Source organism: Ciconia boyciana, chromosome 3 (genome assembly GCF_034638445.1).
Source record: "Ciconia boyciana chromosome 3, ASM3463844v1, whole genome shotgun sequence".
Taxonomy (NCBI): domain Eukaryota; kingdom Metazoa; phylum Chordata; class Aves; order Ciconiiformes; family Ciconiidae; genus Ciconia; species Ciconia boyciana.
In genome coordinates this window covers 48,242,349-48,261,715 of record NC_132936.1, presented here as the reverse complement: position 1 = coordinate 48,261,715, position 19,367 = coordinate 48,242,349, and positions in this window count along the sequence as shown.

Below are 19,367 nucleotides of genomic sequence, written 5' to 3'. Positions count from 1 at the left end.
TGTTGCGGCAAGGAATCTCTCAACCTCGAGGAGTAACCTTGAGAGGCGTCCCTGCTCAAGGGACATCCTGGCGTGCAGCCCGCTGCCGTGCAGGAGAGCTCAAAGGGCTCTTGGGCTGCTCACTATTTATGGGGATAAGATGATTGACCCATAGTCATATTTACATGCCGACCACAGGTTTTAATTTCTTCGGTGGGCGCGTTGCACAATAGCCCTAGGCTATTGTGTTGTTATCTGTCTCCTGAATTCACTTTGAGCTGATGCAGCCATCGTGACCAGATGCATCCATTACAATCACCGCTGGTGGTTATCACCTAAGCAGGGTTACAGGAGATAAAGGTCGGGGGCAGGGGAAGCACACCGTCACACTCCACCCCGTGACTATAGTCAATTCATCTTATTCTCACAGAGTGGTGGTACGGTCACCTCTTGCCTCTGTGCCATAAATAGTATATTGATAATTTATGCACTTATAGATCCACAGTAAGTAGACAGTGAAGCACTGCTATTTGTTATGCTAATTTGTATGTTTTGGGTGGTTGAAGTTGGGTTATTTGTTTTATCATGTGCCAAACCTTTATATACAATATAATTATAAGCAATAGACACACTAATGTTAGAGTTAGTAAAATAACAACTGGGTGAAGCATAAGATTAAACACTCCCGTTGCTGTCGGTGACCATCCAAGAAGAGTCTCCCACCAATGGTGTTCTCCATCCTTCTTTACTCTTTCCAAGACATGGTGTATCTCTTCTGCATCATGATGAACGGTGATCAGAGTTTTGTGTCCATTGTTTCGTATGCGTTCTAGCAGTTGACACAGGTCATCGTGTTGTAGTAGTTTCTTCACCAATGTAAGATTCATTCCGATGGGGGTAGGCAATAAATCTCGACTCAATGTATAGTTAGATTGTAACAATTGATAAGACGTAACAGGAGCTGAATAATTGAAGTCACATCCCACAATTTTAGTAAAGTTACAAACACAAATATTTGAGCGATTGCTTGTATCTACAGTAACGTTATCTACAAATATAACATCACAAAGGGTTCTCATACAAACACATCCTTTTCCAGTATACACAAGTACAGTTTCAGGGGCTTCATCAGGTCGTATTTCAAAATGACAAACATTTTGTTCAGTGTCAAGACAAATGTCTTGGGCTTTGAGGGTGTTACTCTCACAAATAAATCCTTGTTGTTCCCGTACAACGCATGCATTAACATCAACAGTTTGCCATTTGTTTCCATTTCGGTGGGCCCATACTCTATGTTCTAATGGATAGAGTACAGTTCCATTGTGATTCAATCCCAGCGCAATGATTGGGTATATGGTATATACCGAAGCATTGTGAATTGTTAAGACAAAAGCTGTGGCCTTATTGCTAATGGGGTCATAAGTGAAATTGACTAAATACCACCAGGACTGGAATTCTTTCTCAAATTTAGTTGCATTATCCCAAATTACCTTTCGAATTTCAGTGGGTAAGGTGCCCTCTTCACCTTCTCTTATAATTGCTGTACCATAGATTGCATCCACAGTTGAGCTTGGATACAACTAAGAGCTAGAGAAACATTGGTTTGGGCTACACCAAGTGCATCCACAATCAGTTGGTGGTCCCTTTCATTAATTCTTTTCCACTGAGGTAATATATCAGATAAGAGCCATTGGTTAGTTCCCAATGCTAATAGAGAAGACCGTAATGGGTGTTCTAATTTGTTCAAATCACTTGTTGTTGTGCTCAGTTTGTTTACGAGTACTTCGGCATCGATACTATTTAAGACTCCCAATCCTGTCCCTATGATACCGGTCACATCTCTCCTTGTTCGTCTTGGAGAGGTGAGGGTTCGCCCATGTAACCATGCTAACCATCCTGCATAGGGACGTACCTAGGAATGGTGAACAGGTCGGTTTGATTGCAGAGATATTAATTTGCATTAGTAGTTCTACTCGTTTAAGAGACCATGATGGATTAAATAACACTTGTTGTTGGCCTGTATTTTGATCACATATGGTCCAACTTCAGAAACCTGTGGGGATAGAATTGTCTCATCCTTTACAGTCAGGGCGGGATGTTGTGCTAGGCTTAATAATGTCTATTTTAAATTTAAAGGATAATCCCACACGATGGTGAGCCCAGAGGCAGACTACAAAAACAGGTCGTACTAAGGTAAAATTGTACCAACAGTCCAGTTTTTCAAAGGCGCAAAGTTTCAGTATCTTTGGCTATTGGTTTTGATGTAATGTTGTACACAGAAATCTGAGATGCCTTCTCATGGGTAGACCCATTGATCATCCGGCATCCTATTTTAATTTCTTTCCCTGCTGTTCCTCGGAGCCGGGGAACTTTATCATCTTTATCCCAGCTCCATTCATTTTCTAAGTATGTTTCAGTTCCGTGCATGACCACGGTGGAAAGCTTTAAATCCCCTTACTAGAGTGTATTCCCATACTTCCAGTGTACTTAACACGAGCTTGGGACCATGGCCATTCTAGGGTTCTTTGACCACAGGCTAAGAAGAGCAGCATTGTTAGGGTTTGGAATAGTAACATGAACACAGCATTTCCATCTGCCATCTTGTGGGGTGCTGTAAGAGAAAATAGAGACTTGTTTCGGTGGGGAGAGTCCGAACAGGTTACCCCATTAAGAAGAAGGAAAAATCCATCGTGAACTAATTCTGTGTTTTGCACCACTGCTATCAGTAGCTTCCCAGGCAAGTGGGCCACGAGGTTTAGTTAAAGTCATAGGGACAGTACCGATAGATGGTAAATTAACCATCACAGGCTGTCCTGGCTGTAATGTCATTGGATATTCTCTTTTCCTAGTAGGTGGAGCGCTAAGCTCAGTTTTTGCAAAGAATGCTCGGCTTACAGGGCTTCCAGTAGGCCCATACCGATTGTTTAATTGATGGAGTACTTTGGGAAGTCTCGTATCCCATTGAGCTTCCTGTGGTTTGAGACTCCTTTTCAACAAGCCATTAGCTCTTTCTACCATCCCATTTGATTGAGGGTAGTATGGGGTGTGGAAAACCCATCTAATTCCCTCTTGTTTTGCCCAATCTTGCACTTCCTTACAAGAAAAGTGTGAGCCATTATCACTCTGGATAACATCAGGAGTAGGTAGATTTGAGAACCAAAATGATAGCCCTCGCACTGTATTTCGCCCATCGGCTTTCCGACATTTAGTCGCCATAAGCAAGCCGGAGACTACTTCCACTCCTGTAAGGATGTATCGATATCCTGCAGAGGATTTGAATGGTCCGATATAATCAATTTGCCATGTAGACCATAAAGTTTTCCCCTTCATTGATATGTAAAGGTGGTGCTTTAGCAGGATGATCTGCTTGTAATTTCAGTCTACACTGAGGACATTCTGTAAGAATAGTTTCACAAGTTTTTCTATTTATAGGCCAGCCTTTACTCTGTGCAGCAAAGTAAAGTGCTTCTTTACCTGTGTGGCCTAGGTTTTGATGTAACCATTCTCCCAGTCGATACCACTCAGGATTTAAGGTGATTTTCCTAATTTTAGTTAGCTCATCTACCTTTGATTCCACTTTGTAGCTGGTTGATTATCTTTAGCATGAGCTTTTACCCATCCCATCTTGAAAGGTGTTTTCCTGGCTATATCTAGTAATAATTGCCAATCTTTGTTTCTCCAAACTGGGGATCTATTTACTTCCCAATTCAAGGTTTCCCATTGACAGAGCCACTGTGTGGCACCGGCCCACACAGCATAGGAGTCTACATATATGATTTTTGCTCCATTCTGTGCTGCTAAAACAACTGCTCTTATTTCTCCTACTTGTGCACTGCCTTCACCTTCTTCTACTACTTGTTTGCCGGTGGTAATGTCTAATGCAACAGCCTTATATTGCCATTTACCATTTACCCTTGCTGAAGCATCTGTAAACCAAATGTTTTCTGTTGGTGTACCTTCAGTGAGGGGTGGTGCATCCAGAATGGGTGAAGGTTTAAAAGGTTGTTGTAAAGCTAAAGGGTCTGTGTTTATGGGCATCTGCAATTTGGAAACCTTAGTGTGTCCTTCAGTTAGTTGCATATTTTCTGCAACTCCTGTTAGGTAGGCATACCATTTTCGGACAGTGGGTTTTTGTGCAACTCCTTCTGGGGGAGCAGTCCCCTTTAGGATTGCTTCTAGTAAATTAAATGGTCCTCTAGTTTGCACAGGTTGTCCCTGATGTATTTTCTCAACTTGTTTAACTGCTCGGACTAAAGATAAAAGTCCCTTTTCCCATTCAGAGTATCGTTGTTCTGTTTCTTTAAATGCAGTTGAGCTAAACAATAAAGGTCTTTTTGGCCCATCGGGTCCAGTTTGGAACAGGTTACAGTAAGTAGCATGTTCGGCGAAACCCCATTCAGCTATAATAGGGTCGCGGGGGTGCACTGGTCCCAGTGACTGATATGTTTTTAACTCTTCAGTTAGAGTTTTGACTGCCTCTTTATGTTCTAATTTCCACTCCCAGGGTTTGCCTTTCCTTAAGAGTGAGTATAAGGGACGGAAATGATAGAAAATCCAGGCACATGTTTCCTCCAATATCCTAAAGTTCCCATTAATTGTTGTAATTCCTTCCTTGATTGGGGCATTTGCAGCTCTTCAATTTTTCTTAAGGTATCTGGAGGAATCACTGCACTGCCTGCTATCCACCAAGTACCTAAAAATTTTACTTCTTTGCTTGGTCCCTGACATTTTCCAGGTGGAATCTCAATTTCTGCTTTATTTAGTGCTTGCCATACTGCTGCTGCCGCTTCCCAACCTTTTCAGGGCAAGTTCCTCCAATCAGAATATCATCTATATATTGGTACAGTTTCACTTCTTGGGGGAGTAAGACTGTCTGTAAAAGTTCAGCAAGCGCAGCATGAGCAATCGTGGGTGAATGTTTATACCCCTGTGGGAGTCTGTTAAAGGTGTATTGTATTCCCTCCCAAGTGAAAGCAAACTTCTCTTTATCCTCCTCCTTTAAGGGAACCATAAAGAACATATCTTTTACATCTAGGGCTGCCATCCATGGGTGTGCAGCTGCTTGCAAAGTAGCTGTTAAGTTGGCAATGTTTGGCACAGCTGCTGTGAGCGGGGCTGTATTGGCGTTCAGGCGCCGATAATCGACTGTTAAACGCCACCTCCCGTCTGGTTTCCGGACGGGCCAGACAGGTGAGTTATATGGGGAGTGCGTTCTGGAGATAATTTGTCGTTTCTCCAAATCAGCTATGACTTCAGAAATTCCATTTCGTGCCGCAGCAGAAATGGGATATTGCGGTACGTTAGTGATTTTTGACTCTGGGAGCGCAGGGGCTGCGCGCAGTGCCCGCACTGCAGCCTCCCGGCTTCTGCTGGGGTTGGGATCGATGTTCGAGCCGAAGGACCACGCGCTGCCGTTCGGCAGGCGCCAGGTTCGTCCGTTTAAAACATCGAAACCTAAAATATTTTCATGGTGATCTTTAATTGCAAAGCGAGTACTGACATGCGCTTCTCGCCCGGGAGCCATAAATTGACCTTGGCAGTTTGGCACTGAACACTCGCTCCGTTCACGCCGGTAATTTTAACTCTTTGCCGTCTGGGTTGTACACCCAGCTTCTCGGCGTCTTGTTGTGTTAATAGTGAAATTTGTGCTCCCGTATCTATTAAAAACTTTACCAATTGTCTTTGAGGACCAACTGGAATTAAAATGTATGGGCCGTTATCACTTATCCACTGATAAGCCTCCACTTTCCGGACAGGCAGGCCCAATTGCCTTCCGGACACTACCGTTTTTTTGACTTCATGCCCTGCAATTCCTCCCTAAGGGGAGGGAAGGGGTTGTCTCCCCTTCTGGGGTGTGGCGCAGGAGGAGTTGAGATACGCTCCTTCCTTTCACCGTTATCTCGTTTTTGAAATGCTTCAATTAGACTCAAAATTATGCCAGTAGGTTGACCTTGAATCGCAGCTCTGGGAATGCCTAAAGCTAATGCATTCCTCCACAACTCATTCCTCTGTTCTTGAGATTCCGTTTGGGGGTTTTTAAATTTGTTTCCCTTCGATCTAGTTTCTGTTCCCTGTTTCATGGGTCTTACTTTGTGATCTCCTCCCCGGGGCTTCAGGTTTTGTTTTTCAGCTGGTGCATCGTCCCAGCCCATCTCACGGCTGTAGTTAACAATGCCGTGCATCAGTTCTGCCCAGGTAGGGAGCTGCTTGTGGGCATTTTGAGCGTTGTCACCTAGTCCCTCATTGTGCTCTGTGTCTTTCTTGATCTCATCTCGTTTTGCAACTAAATGGGATTTAAGAATTGCCGGGGCTCCTCTAATCAGTGGTTTTAACATTGCGAAATCTACTGTAGCAGACAGTGGGACATCATGGGACCCTCGTTTGTGCATGGCTTGTATACAGGCGGCTTTTGTGATGGCTGTAGAGAGCTCACTTAAAGATTTAATGGGAATTATGGAGGGTTCACCTCGCTCCATGCTGTCTATTCCTCCAGCCCAATAAGCTACTCGGCTGGTGATAGAATGAGGTGTATTTGTCGGGTCAGGTCCTAAATTTAAGAAAACTCCCGGACCCCAATAGCCACTTGCTTCATCCTCAGTCAACATTATTCGGTCACCGCCACTGAGGCATACTCGCCACAAGTATTCCGTTTCAGTTTCACCTGGTTTTCTGCTATATCTCTCTTGCAAATTTGTCAATTGCAACGGATCCCAGGGATGGTTCGCGTAGTATGTCGCGGATGACCACCCCGAGGACCCACAGTTCTTTCTGTTTTAACAATGGGTCTGGCTTCATACTCAGGAGGATTTGTGGGGAACAAAGGGTCGTCGTCTTCTGGCTCGCTATCATCGGGATCACCCCAGATGTCTCCATCCCAATCTTCAGGGATACTATTAGTTTCCTAATCTGTACAATGTCGGGGGGCGGGGAGCCTGTATAAGCATCATCTCGACCTTTTCTCCCAACTTTTGTCTTTTTTCCTTTTCCTCCTGTAACTGTTTCTGCAGTTGTTCAATTTTAAAAGATAGTAACAACTCAGTTGCCTTTCTACCTTCTATTTCCTTCTCTAGGTCCTGCTCCTTTTTATTTCTGTTGTCTCTTTCCTGATGTGCAGCTTCTAAACAGGCACCTAGCATCTTGCAGATAATTCCTTTCCTTTTTCCATCTTTCGTGTGGCCTCTAGTTACTTTTAGGTGTTCTTCAATGGCTTCCCAATTATGCCAATTGTCACGAGTCCATTCTGCTGAGAATTTGGGACTTGGATTCACTCCATGCCTCCGTAAATAATCAGTGATACTACTTGCCATCCTGCCAACTACGCCAATTTGTCGCGGAAGGAGTGAGCGTGCACTTCACTCGTAAGAGAGAAGTATAGTTTATTGATACAGAATAGGGAGTTAACAAAGTTCAATGCGACAGTGTTTTAACAAGATTCGATGGCGAGGCACACTTGATTATTTACTGCATAGAGGACAGGGTCAGACAAAACTGTCAGGGAGACCCTCCCGTTGAGTCATGAGGTTCGGAAGGATCCCCTTGCTTTCTAAACTCCTTCTCAGAGAGGAGTCTAGGTGCGGCTAGATCCAGTCCTAGTCCCAGACTTGGTCAACGGTTTATATCTAAAGGATTATATATGCGCAATCAATCCTTTATATCACTTAGCTAAGATTTCAAAGTTTAGCATGCTATTAGTCACTTACCGAGGATCTGTTGCGGCAAGGAATCTCTCAACCTCGAGGAGTAACCTTGAGAGGCGTCCCTGCTCAAGGGGAGATCCTGGCGTGCAGCCCGCTGCCGTGCAGGAGAGCTCAAAGGGCTCTTGGGCTGCTCACTATTTATGGGGATAAGATGATTGACCCATAGTCATATTTACATGCCGACCACAGGTTTTAATTTCTTCGGTGGGCGCGTTGCACAATAGCCCTAGGCTATTGTGTTGTTATCTGTCTCCTGAATTCACTTTGAGCTGATGCAGCCATCGTGACCAGATGCATCCATTACAATCACCGCTGGTGGTTATCACCTAAGCAGGGTTACAGGAGATAAAGGTCGGGGGCAGGGGAAGCACACCGTCACACACATGCCCAGAATATTTTCCTCAGTGTGAGTTTTCCCCATAAGCAAGCTCTGCATTTTCTTTATGAGATCACAGAAGTTTTTGCCCTTGACAGGATAAACAAAATTTTTTTATCATTGTTTGATTCATCCTTGTTGGAATATTAAAAGCTTCAGAGAGCAAATGATAATATGCAAAATAGAGGTTTGTTACTGATTCTGAAAACTACCTGGTCCTTTCCCGAATTAAAAAAAGTCCATAGAGTAATTGGCATAAAAGCTGATTATTTTCTTTTTTAAAAAATAATGTCTGGCTGACATCTTGGAAAACACTGGGATCTAGCCTTTACACTGGGTCTTTGGAGTCATAGCCAACTGCATGGGGCTGAGTACTACTGAAGCAAATATCTGCTTCCCAGTGGCTACTATGCACAGTGGAACACTGAACCCACTAAGCTAGACCTTAGCCTAGTCCCAAGCAAATTCAGTGCCAACTTTAAAAACATGCTACATATTTTCTTCAGGTGTAACCAATACAGGAATTTTCAAGGAAATTAATTTCCTGGCGTTAAAGACAATAGGAACAAGAAAATTTGAGGTAGAAGAAAGAAACAAAAGGTAGTTATTGCTTTGAAAGAAATTTTTAAATTATCCTCATTACAAAAATAATGTTTTTGTTCTCATATTCCACCAAAACCCCCTTTATTTTCACAATAAATTCACTGTCTTTGAAATGGACATTTTTCAAGGCAGAAGCAGTAGATTTTACTGGTTGTGACTATGACTGGGAGCAGACTAATACTCTTCATAAAATCACTTAGTAATTTATTGTGGTTTCACATTGCACAAAATAAACTAGTTACAGTAGATCATACAGCAAGTTTGATAGGTTACAAACAAAGCCATCAAATAATATCTAGATTTCATAAGTAATTTCATTTAGAGATGGGAGGAAAGAAAAGAAAAAAGAAAAGAAAAAAAGCCTTATGTCCAAACAAAGAAATTAAGTTTTCACAGAACAGAACAATGTACAAATTCAATTCCACCTTGAAAACATAGCTAGTTCACAGAAAAAAATTGATATGCTGGTTATTTTTTCATTATATTAGTGGCTGACTAAATAGAAGGAAAAAAATCCTCTCTCAATATAAAACTTTAGAAAGAAAACACAAGCAACTACTGAACTTTATTGAGTATTTTGATACCTGAAACCTTTGTCTTCTTTAAGCTGATTTAGATTTCAGTGAACTAGAAAATAAGAAGACAGGTCACACTAAACCAAGGGAACATTGATGATTAAACAATTCTAAATTGTGTCTGAGCTTGCTAATCAACCAAAAAGAACTTTTTAAAAACTTCAGTTTAGAGGGCAATGATTGCTCATTATCACAGGAAGAGACTATTTTTCCTTTCTTCAGAGTGCATTAGGTTTGGGAGCTCATCAGTCTGCATATATTGAAGAAACATGAGCATAATATGAAGTAAAATCTCTTTATCATTTGGAGGCAGTCAGTGAGACTGTATGAACTTGCTGACAGCTTGGTGTGACCCATACTTTCTCTTTACCTATCCTCAGTAAGGTTGATTAGTGATTCTCTCAATTTCCCTAGCCTACAAAGCATCAGACCTCTACCTTAGATGCACCAGGTAATACATAAATAACTCCTGTCTGTCCTTAACATTTCCTAACCTGCCAAATGCCAGGGATCACTGATCACACTGGAAGTCCGCCATAGAATGGAACAAGGTGTTTAAAACAAGTCATTTCTTTTCATTACACTGACCTCTACAAATGGCCTCATATCTTCATTAGCAGTTCAGACAAGGTAGAAAACTAGTTTTGCTTTGAAGGAGAAAATAAATGATCATCTTACACCCTCTCAGCAACAGTATAAAATTCAGTCTGATGGCTTATGGTTAGATCTGAAAAATGGACATAGACCCCAAAATATTAGGCATTGTGGCATCAGTTGCTGAATCGAGAGTCCAGAATAGTGCCCGAATGAGCCTATGTCTTTTTTTTTTTTTTTTTTTTTTTGGTAAAGTTAAATGCTCCTGAAACCTTTTTTTCAAAGATAACGCTTAACCCTTCCTATGAAATAATTATTTTCAAACATTCTTTTCTAACTTAAGTAGTAGTTCCATGATAGATAAAATGTCAGCTGTCCCCGTAATAATGTCTGAAAGCCAGGACTCCATCAGAAAGTGTACTACAGAGCAGGACTTTCTTCTTCTGGCCTTAGTAGCTGTGGAATGGATTCAAGGCAGGGATAGAGATTTTCCTCCTCTTTGTCCAGGTGTTTTGAATCATCGAAGATTTGGGATTTGAACACTTTTGCAGAAGAGTGAATGGGCCTTGGGTCTTCCACTTCCTAGGTGAATTCTGCAACCACTGTGCTGTTGTATAAAAGTGGGAATCTGACTTTTTTAAAAAAAACACAGGGCATCAGTGCTTGGGGCAAACTGGGAGAAAAAAATCAGTCTGAACTCCCTGGATACTATCATTTGGATGAGTGATAATATACGTATTTATTTATATTTAAAAGCATAGGATTAAAAGTCTTTTAAATATAATATTATTTTTCTTCTTACTTTTTCACCAGCTATCTCATTAAAAGATTGACCTGTTAGCCAACATTCTGATAAAGAGGGTGATACCTCATAACTACCCATAACTCATACACAACTTTTTATGACAAAAAGGTATCCATCTTCCTTCCAAAACCAGATAATGCCTAAATGCATATTTTCTTGAAATTAAGCAATGTATTCAGACAAAAGCCTTGGTTCTCTCATCATGTGTCATGATAAAACAGTATTTTACAAGACTGTATTAGCCAAATTTTTATTTAAAAAGTGAATATTCTAAAAATTCTCTTTTCTTCTCACTTTGTTTTACCAAAATAGAAAGAGAGAACTCCAGAAAAGAAAAAACAAACACACTCCTCCCCTCCTACAAAATGCACCAACAGATCTATGCTCAGTGAAATGTGTGTTCCAGCATGACATAATCATGGTCCTCAGTATCGCCTTGTAACCACTGTAAAAGAACCACAGGGAAATGATGCCCCCAGTGTAGAAGTGTTTTTCTCCATAATAAAAAAGTATTAGTTGAGGAATTCTTTGCAAATATGAAATAGGGTTATAAAATAAATCAGGTGATAAAAAGGAGAACCGCATTTTCAGCTAGTGGAAATTAGCTTAGTTCCACTGGAGACAAAGGAACCTTTTCATATTAGCTGAAGATTTAGCTATTATTTGATATTCAGGGAGCTCAGTGATGAAAGAGCTGTAAGGCAAACAGTGAAATAGATGAGAGAAAGGGAGAAGTAAGGAATGAGAAGGCAAGCAGAATACGTATTCATTCTGATCGTGCAGATCATCTGTCCCCGCAGAAACCCCAGGAAGCACAAAGAGGCCATACATCCCTTGGAAACACCTAGCATACTTACTGAGAACTCACTCCATCTCATTATAGTCCTTCCTGAGGCTTGTCTGCCTCTCTCATTCCAAGTCATATAGTGGAACAATTATCTAAGCATAAAACTGCACCAGGATCTGAGTCTTGCTTTGGGCCTTGTTGGCTGCTACAGTTCAGACTACAATAATTAAGGTAATCACAATTAAAAAAATGGTTTTGAGATAAGCCTAAATTCTCTGAGCTTCTGCTTTATTGTGCCTGGATTTTGTATGCAAACTAGTCTTCTGAAAGAACAATATTTGCTAGCCCACAGAAAAATTCATGCAGCACTCTTCTTGTTAACAAAAAAAAATCAATATCCTTATACTTAAAATGTTGCAAATACTGATATGAAAGGATCCCATTCAAAATCCATTAGTATGCTTTACAGTGCATTTCTTTCCATTTACTGCAATGAGCCACTAAAGTAGGACTTAACACACTAAGGGAAATTTGGGCATGTCTACCTATGCCAAGTGCAGGTAGTCATGTCAGCTCTGCCCACAGCTGGAGCTGGCAAATGAGGCTTATTAGTAACATCCCAGCTGCACATTAATGCTCCTGAATGCAGCTCAGAATGGAGGTAGTTTATTTCCATTTTATGATCAGTACTGATATCAGGCAAGTATGCTACTCTCTATGCCTGTGCATATCATGTTTTCCAGTGACCATTCTATGCATGCTTGAATCCCACATAACCCAATCATGATGTTTCTACCTTAATTTAACACTCCAAGAAGCATCTTCCTTAGTATAAATTACTTGGTTTAAACTGGGAATGCACAGCTGCTGATTCTGTCACACATCTGTTATTTCTACGGACAAAGGTACTTTGCTCTTAAAACATTTTCTTTAGGATTCATATGTTCATATGTTATGATAAATTAAAATATATGATCAAATCTTATTTAAACAAATTAAAGCTTATTATCTTCAAGTTAGTTATTAAATGGAGATGTAGTCATACCTGGTGTTACATGCTGCTGGGGGGTAAAGTCTTACACCCATGAGCTAATTCCGCTAGCAACGTCCAATTTTTGTGTACAAATATCACAACTTCAGATGCAATAGGCTTTAGCTAATACAAACCAGGACGATACTTGTTCATGTGTTCTGGGGAACACATGGCTAAACTGCCAAAATCAGTTGTGTAGCAGACCAAAACCATTTGTTCTCGATACTTTCCTTATGAACACAAGAACAGGTTTGGCTGACAAAGTCCAACTGTCCATGGTGGTTCTTCTCTTAATGGAAAACATAGCAGGTTGATACAGAATCAGACTGTAGCTATACATCAGAAGAATCTATGATTCCAGCTATTCCCATCATGGAAACAGTATATTCACCCATGTAAAACTAAGAATGGCATATAAGCATTTAGGACAAGATCAGAGACTGCAACACACCTAAAGATCCAGGGTGTATTTGTGTTCAATGTCCTCTTCTTAGCCTCTTGCTGATATTATAAAAAACCTGCTTCAGCAATATTACTTCTTATTTCAAATCACCTCTCTGTAGCTCCTTCCCTAGCACCCTCACCCATTCAAACTTGCTGCCCAGAGACATTATCAAAGTCAAAATGATAAAGCAGAACTAAATAAAAGAAACTGAATATAAAACTTTAATGCAATTGTTGAAGAGTTTTATTTTTGTTCACTTACTGTCCTGGTTTCAGCTGGGATAGAGTTAATTTTCTTCCTAGTAGCTGGTATAGTGCTGTGTTTTGGATTTTAGTATGGGAATAATGTGATAACACACTGATGTTTTGGTTGTTGCTAAGTAATGTTTACACTGGTCAAGGACTTTTCAGCTTCCCATGCTCTCTGCCAGGTGCACAAGAAGCTGGGAGGAGGCACAGCCAAGATAGTTGATCCAAGCTGACCAAAGGGCTATTCCATACCATATGACGTCATGTTCAGTATATAAACCAGGGGGAGTTGGCCAGGGGGTAGCGATCACTGCTCGGGAACTGGGTGGGTGTCAGTTGGTGGGTGGTAAGCAGTTGTATCACTGTTTTATTTCCCCTTGGTTTTGTTCCTCTCTGGCTCTCTTGGTGTTTTCCTTCTCATTACCATTTATTATTTTGTGGTTGTTGTTGTTCCAATTATTAAATTGTTCTTATCTCAACCTACGAGTTTTCTTACTTTTGCTCTTCTGATTCTCTCCCCCATCCCACCAGGGGTGGGGGGGAGGGTGAACGAGCAGCTGTGTGGTACGTAATTGCCGACTGGGGCTAAACCACAACAGTCCTTTTTGGCACCCACCGTGGGGCTCAAAGGGGTTGAGATAATAACAGATTAACCAGAGCATATTAAGGAATTTAGATCCATTAACAGTTGCAGGCCATGATATTGATTCACCTGTTCTTGATATTGGTTTACCTGATCTGCACCATGCTCATTTTTTTGCTGTACATGTTAAAGATCCATGTTGGTTTTTGCAGTTTGCTGTGCTCTGCTATGATTAGTGATGTTTTGCCTGCGAGATTTGTTATTAAAACAGTGACCTTGGGTTTATTTTGGTATCTGAGTGAGGTACTGAAACCATTACTGTACGTCATGTACCACCTCATGGAGACAATTAGCAATTATACTTCTTCCTCTGAGAGGTTTTTTATGGAGGAAATACAAAGTGACACCTTTGCTACTTTCTTCTACAATGTTTCCTCCTTCATTACAATAAATTTTCAGTATCTTGAACATCCTTGGGTAGTTAAAATACATCTATTGGTATTGCTTGGGAATATTGTTTTGGTTTTGTCTAAGATTAGTAGGCAATTTAAGAATATCATCCAGAGATCTGCCCCAAGGCCGGATAGTTATGAGTGGCAGGGTGTGTGGGATAGCATGGGAAAATTCCTAGGACGTTGGGCACCTCCAGTGTTTTGGAACTTCACCCCTGAACAAGTGCAGAATCCTGAAAAATTAGTAGACTACTTGGAAAAAGTATGCTGTCACCCTGCTAATTCTAAGGAGACACAAATCACTGCAATGTGCTGGGTCCTGGCCCATGCCTACCGAGCCCTGTTCAACACTATTCAGAACCCTCAAGGATCTGGTGACAAAATAACAGGCACTGCAGCTACTCCGGCCCCGCCCTGCGACAGGCACTGCGGCTACTCCATCCCCCTGCAACAGGCACTGCGGCTACTCTGCCCCCCCATGACAGGCACTGCAGTCACTGCAGCCCCTCCTGCAACAGGCACTGCGGTCACTCCAGCCCCACCTCTGACAGGCACTGCAGTCACTCCAGCCCCCCTGCAACAGATTAATGTGGTTCAACCAGGGAACCAACTCATGTCAGTATCAGTTGCCCCTATACACAAGAAGAAATGTTGGAAGCGAAAGTCAACTTGTTTCAAGGGGAAGATGAAAGAGCAGGGCCATCACAAGGAGAGGAAGAGGAAGAACTTGTGGATGAGACAGAAACTACCTGTTCCCTATCCCTGAGTGAGCTGCGAGATATGCGAAAAGATTTCAGCCGTCGTCCATGCAAGCACGTTGTCACCTGGCTGCTCCAATGCTGCGATAACGGGGCCAGTAGCCTGGAATTAGAGGGTAAGGAAGCCAAACAGCTGGGATTCCTTTCTAGGGAAGGGGGCATTGACAAAGTGATTGGGAAAGGGGCACAAGCCCTCAGCCTCTGGAGGCAACTCCTGTCAACTATGAAGGAAAGATATCCCTTCAAGGAAGATGTTATATATTGCCCTGGGAAATTCACCACCATGGAGAAAGGTATCCAGCACCTGAGGGAATTAGCCATGCTGGAGGTGATTTATGGTCACCTGGACAATGAGCGGTTACCCAAAGACCCAGATGAAGTCCAGTGCACACGACCCATGTGGCGGAAGTTGGTACAGAATGAACCATCTTTGTGTGCCAACTCATCGGCAATACTGAACTGGAAAGATGGAGAGCGTCCAACAGTGGATGAAGCAGCTAGCCAGCTCCGGGAATACGAAGAAAGTATCTTTTCCTCCCTTGTCTTGGCTGTGGAGAAACTGTCCTGGAAGGTCCAGCGACTCAAAGAAGATAGGTCCTACTTTCCACCTGTACAGAACAGTATCTCAGCTATTAGGAGTCAGCATTCCTCTGCTCAAGAGAGAGGATAGAGAGGGTACACACCACGGGGTACCCTATGGTTTTACCTGTGTGACCACGGAGAGGACATGAGGAAGTGGGATGGAAAAGCTACCTCGAACCTAGAGGCACGGGTACATGAGCTGCAAGGAAAAACAATCACAAAAGGGGTTCTTCCTGGAAAATTGCTGCTCCGGTTTCCAGTGGACAGTTCCCCAGACAGAGTAAAAGGGCTGATCTTGCGCCTGATCTTAATGAAGGAGCTCCTAACTCGTATGTACGAGAAATGGGTAATGAATATTATGACAAGGACTAGAGGGGCCCTGCCTCCAGCCAGGTGGATGAGTTTACTGGACCGTGTGGATTCGATGGTCTGGCACATCAGACCCATAGGAGTATAAGGCCCTAGTAGACACCGGTGCACAGTGTACCCTAATGCCATCAAGCTATACAGGGGCAGAACCCAACTGTATTTCTGGAGTGACAGGGTGTTCCCAACAGCTAACTGTATCAGAGGCCAAAGTGAGCCTAACTGAGAATGAGTGGCAAAAGCACCCCGTTGTGACTGGCCCAGAGGCTCCGTGCATCCTTGGCATAGACTACCTCAGGAGAGGGTACTTCAAGGACCCAAAAGGGTAGCGGTGGGCTTTTGGTGTAGCTGCCTTGGATACGGAAGAAATAAAATAGCTGTCTACCTTGCCTGGTCTCTTGGAGGACCCTTCTGTTATGGGGTTGCTGAGGGTCAAAGAACAACAGGTGCCAATCGCCACCACAACAGTGGCAATATCGTACCAACCAAGACTCCCCGATTCCCATCCATAAGCTGATTCGTTGACTGGAGAGCCATGGAGTGATCAGTAAGACTCATTCACCTTTTGACAGTCCCATATGGCCAGTGTGAAAGTCTAATGGAGAGTGGAGACTAACAGTAGACTATCGCAGCTTGAATGAAGTCACGCCACCACTGAGTGCTGCTGTGCCGGACATTCTGAAACTTCAATATGAACTGGAGTCAAAAGCATCCAAATGGTGTGCTACAACTGATATTGCTAATGCGTTGTTCTTAATTCTTTTGGCAGCAGAGTGCAGGCCTCAGTTTGCTTTCACTTGGAGGGGCATTCAGTACCCTTGGAATTGATTGTCCCGGAGTGGAAACACAGCCCTACCATTTGCCATGGACTGATCCAGACTGCACTGGAACAGGGTGAAGCTCCAGAACATCTGCAATACATAAATGACATTATCATGTGGGGCAATACAGCAGAAGAAGTTTTTAAGAAAGGGAAGAAAATAGTCCAAATCCTCCTGAAAGACGGCTTTGCCATAAAACAAAGTAAGGTCAAGGGAGCTGCACAGGAGATCCAGTTTTTAGGATTAAAATGGCAAGATGGATGTTGTCAGATCCCAATGGATGGGATTAAGAAAATAACAGCCATGTCTTCACCAACTAGCAAAAATGAAGCACAAGCTTTCTTAGGCATTGTGGGTTTTTGGAGAATGCATATTCCAAACTACAGTCTGATTGTAAGCCCTCTCTATGAAGTGACGCAGAAGAAGAACGATTTCAAGTGGGGCCCTGAGCAACAACAAGCCTTTGAAAAAATTAAATGGGAGATAGTTCATGCAGTAGCCCTTGGGCCAGTCCGGGCAGGACAAGATGTAAAAACTGTGCTCTACACTGCAGCTGGGGAGAATGGCTCTACCTGGAGCCTCTGGCAGAAAGCACCAGGGGAGACTCGAGGTCGACCCCTTGGGTTTTGGAGTTGGGGATATAGAGGATCCGAGACCTGCTATACTCCAACTGAGAAAAAGATATTGGCAGCATATGAAGGGGTTTGAGCTGCTTTGGAAGTGGTTGGTACTGAAGCACAGCTCCTCTTGGCACCCCGGCTGCCAGTGCTGGGCTGGATGTTCAAAGGGAGGGTCCTCTCTACACATCATGCAACTGAGGCTACGTGGAGTAAGTGGGTCGCACTGATCACACAATGGGCTCGAATAGGAAACCCCAGTCACTCAGGGATCTTGGAAGTAATTATGGACCGGCCAGAAGGCAAAGATTTCGGAATATCACCAGAGGAGGTGACACGTGCTGAGGAGGCCCCACCGTACAATAAACCACCAGAAAATGAGAAGCAATATGCCTTGTTCACTGATGGGTCCTGTCATATTGTAGGAAAACATCGAAGATGGAAAGCTGCTGTATAGAGTCCTATACGACAAGTATAAACTTGTCGTAGAAACTGCTGAAGGAGATGGTGAATCGTGCCAATTTGCAGAAGTGAAGGCCATCCAGCTGGCTTTAGATATTGCTAGACAAGAAAAGTGGCCAGTGCTCTGTCTCAATACTGATTCATGGATGGTGGCAAATGCCCTGTGGGGGTGGTTACAGCAATGGAAGCAGAGCAACTGGCAGTGCCCAGGCAAACCCATCTGGGCTGCCACATTGTGACAAAATATTGCCGTCTGGGTAGAGAACTTGGTTGTAGAAGTACGTCACGTAGATGCTCATGTACCCAAGAGTCAGGCCACAGAAGAACATCAACACAACCAGCAGGTGGATCAGGCTGCTAAGATTGAAGTGGCTCAGGCGGATCTGGACTGGCAACATAAGGGTGAATTATTTATAGCTCAGTGGGCCCATGACACCTCAGGCCATCAAGGAAAAGATGCAACATATAGATGGGCTCGTGATCGAGGGATGGACTTGACCATGGACACTATTGCACAGGTTATCCATGAATGTGAAACATGCGCTGCAATGAAGCAAGTGATGCAGTTAAAGCCTCTGTAGTATGGAGGACGATGGCTGAAATATAAATATGGGGAGGCCTGGCAGATTGGTTATATCACACTCCCACAAACCCACCAAGGCAAGTGCCATGTGCTTACAATGGTGGAAGCAACCACAGGATGGCTGGAAACATATCCTGTACCCCATGCCACCGTCCGCAACACTATCCTGGGCCTTGAAAAGCAAGTCTTATGGCAACTTGGAACCCCAGAAAGACTTGAGTCGGACAAAGGGACTAATTTCCAAAACAACCTCATAGACACTTGGGCCAAAGAGCATGTCATTGAATGGGTATATCACATCCCCTTTCATGCACCAGCCTCCAGGAAAATCAAGTGATACAATGGGCTGTTAAAGACTACACTGAGAGCAATTGGTGGTGGGACATTCAAACATTGGGATACACATTTAGCAAAGGCCACCTGGTTGGTCAACACTAGGGGATCTGTCAATCAAGCTGGCCCTGCCCAATCAAAACTTTTATGCACTGTCGAAGGAGATAAAGTCCCTGTAGTGCACATAAAAAATATGCTGGGGAAGACAGTCTGGGTTACTCCTGCCTTGGGCAAAGGCAAGCCCATTCATAGGATTGCTTTTGCTCAAGAACCTGGGTGCACTTGGTGGGTGATGCAAAAGGATGGGGAAGTCTGCTGTGCATCTCAAGAGCATTTGACTTTGGGTGAGAATAGCCAATGAACTGAATGGTATGATGTTAATTGCTATATAATACTGTATGTCATCACTTCTATGGTTACTATACACCATATCAATGGTATTACAGTAAGAATCACCCAGATTAATGAAGAATGAACTTTGATGAAACCAAGCAAAGTGATGGAACCAGAACGAACTTCAGCATGCAACAATCCAACACCACACACCATCTCTCCTGCCCTGAAAGACTGTTATGACAGATAAAGCCCAAAGTCATGGACTAAAAGAACTCAACAGACATTTTAGAGGGATGGCCCACAGACCAAGGGAAAGATATCTTTGTGTATAT